Source organism: Egretta garzetta, unplaced genomic scaffold (assembly GCF_000687185.1).
Source record: "Egretta garzetta isolate BGI_Z169 unplaced genomic scaffold, ASM68718v1 scaffold43, whole genome shotgun sequence".
Taxonomy (NCBI): domain Eukaryota; kingdom Metazoa; phylum Chordata; class Aves; order Pelecaniformes; family Ardeidae; genus Egretta; species Egretta garzetta.
The window spans coordinates 1,604,908-1,607,413 of NW_009259047.1; the positions used below are offsets into that span (position 1 = coordinate 1,604,908).

General features: G+C 45.5%; 1 protein-coding gene across 1 annotated transcript in view; it reads left to right on the forward strand.

Moving 5' to 3' along the window:
* The first annotated feature begins 2,265 nt into the window (after positions 1-2,265).
* Positions 2,266-2,506, forward strand: part of LPAR3 (lysophosphatidic acid receptor 3) — a 15,382-nt gene continuing 15,141 nt past the window's right edge. Inside the window, exon 1 of the mRNA XM_009635085.2 lies at positions 2,266-2,426. The gene's annotated coding sequence lies outside the window, so the exon portion shown is untranslated. The remainder of the gene's footprint in view (positions 2,427-2,506) is intronic.

Below are 2,506 nucleotides of genomic sequence, written 5' to 3' on the forward strand. Positions count from 1 at the left end.
CCCTGAAGTTCTGCACAGAAATCCCTGTGCCAGCTCAGGAAAACCAGCAATAAATCAGGCTGGGGTTCTGCCTGGGCAAACTTCCCTTGCCTCTCCCCCAGGCTATAAGGAAGAACTTCACTTTGAGGGTGACCAAGCCCTGGCCCAGGCTGCCCAGGGGGGTTGTGGAGTCTCCTTCTCTGGAGATATTCAAACCCCACCTGGACAATGTCCTGTGCACCCTGCTCTGGGGTGAGCAGGGGGGGTTGGACTGGGTGATCTCCAGAGGTCCCTTCCAACCCCTGCCAGTCTGGGACTCTGTGATTCTAACCTTCAGTCCTGCTATAGGACTTCACTGCCATACTCCTGCTATAGGTTCACTCCTGCTCTATGGACTTTTCTGTCCAGCTGCAAACTCTGCTTGAATCCTCTCCCAGTAGCTCACTGTGCCAACCCGTGCTTGCCCGCTCCTTCCCTGTTGCATTTATCCAGGAGCAGGGCAGAAGCCATCAAAGTCCCCTGAGCCGATGCCAACTCTTCAGTAAGGCTGTGGCCAATGTATGGAAACAACTTGGTTTTTAATGGACAGGAAAGAGACCAAAAACCCAGTGGGGTGTGCCATGAATCGCATCATGGCTTGCAGGCTGAACTTTGTAATGATCTTCTCATTAAAATATTATTTGAGTTTTCCTTCAGAAATGTCTGCGTTAATACAGAGTAGTTCAACTTAGAGATGATTTACAGGCCAAATTTAATTTTGAATCAAAGTCACTTAAAAAGGTGATTTTAATGACAGTTTGAATCCGCAAAATCCTTGATTTAAATAACCCATATTATATTTCATTATAAATATACAGCAAGCTAGTTTCAAATTGAATAACAACTATTAAAGCATGTTAGCTTGAAACTAGCTGAAGCTTTTGACCAAAACATTATCTAGGTGATGTTTTATTTCACTAACTCTTTATATAGAGAGCTAGTGTAATATATTTCTATATACTCATGCAAATTCTTGACTTTTATTTTAAGAATGGTGAAGAACATATTTGGACTTGATACAGGCTGCACTTACACAGAGGAGTTTAAAATCAATTCAAATATACAAGCTGCCTTTAAGACAAACAGAGCTCAAGATGTGCTGGATGGGGAAGAATTCTTAGTGCCTGCTTTTGCGTTTGGAAGCGGTTTAACTGAACCAAATCCTTTGAGATTTCTGGAACAGATGATTTCTCCCACTCAAAGCTCATGTTTACTCGGCGCGGTAGAGGAAAACACACTTCATAGTCCATCAGTTTCTGATCTTCGCAGCCACTATTGGTTGAACTGGAGTAATTAAATAGATTGAAATAAGGAAAAGAACCTTTTTTGACAAGGGTATGCTTTTGGCACTTGCGAAGTTTTGATGTCTTTGCTCGAGAGAGAGATTTGTGGCAAGCTAACAGCTCAGCCCATCTGCAGAAGATGCAATATGTGGTTCCTGCTGCCAAGCTTTTGGAGGTCTGTGTGGAGGGCTGCAAAATACCGTGTGGCATAAAGAGGTGACTGGAGATTTTTTGCTGTCCTTTCCCATAAAAAATGAGAAGCATCAAGCTTGTGAGAGCCACAGTAGAAGGCAGCAATTCTTCACGGAGTGAGTGGCTGAGAAGCATCAAGCTTGTGAGAGCCACTTTCAAAGTAGAAGGCAGCAATTCTTCACGGAGTGAGTGGCAGGAGTGGGGGGTACTCTGCTGCAGACTGAAGACTGACTGTTGTCTCCACAAGGCTGGGCTGACCAGTTTAGCTGTTTTTCTCCTATTTCAGTTTCTATTATTTTTTAAAACTTTGAACAATGTTTTTCCCAAATCTTCAAATTTGTGTGTACTTAATAAACAAATCTGAAATATGTAACATTTTTTCTTTTCTTTTCTTTTTAAGTTTAAACCTGCCCCGATTCAGACAAACATCTCTGACTTGGCTGCAGAAGAGAAGACCTGGAGGATAAAGTCCTGCAATGTGTTAAACTGGGACATGCCAGGAAATACAGGACATCCTATCGCTCAGCCCTCGTGCCTGGTGTGGACTGGGGCAGGACCATGGAGGATACAGCTGCATAGCTCTGCCACAGCTGCACAGCTCCCCTGAGGCCGGGCTAATTCTGCTGGGAGGAGTGACAATAAAATGAAAGTGTGAGATAACCCCCTGACTGGAAGGACCCTGGTGTGGCAAGTGCTTTTGTACGTGGGCTGGTACAGGCGGCCCAGTGCTACGTCTCTGCTCTGAAGGACTGGGATGCACGCGAGCTCCAGCTCAGCTCTCGCTTTGATGCAGCTTCCATTTGGATGCCTCCAGAGTCTGCCCTGTGACCCTGAGACCTCAGCTGGATGCTTTTCTACTCCCTCCCGCCTTACCTCAGCACCTGGGGGCATCTCTTTCAAAATCATCTGCCGTTTGAGCTCTGCCGCCTGACAGTGAGTGTTTGCAGTGTGATTATTTTGGTGGAGAATTACAGATGTGTGATGCTTCCCCCCCCCCCCGGGTACTACTTCAA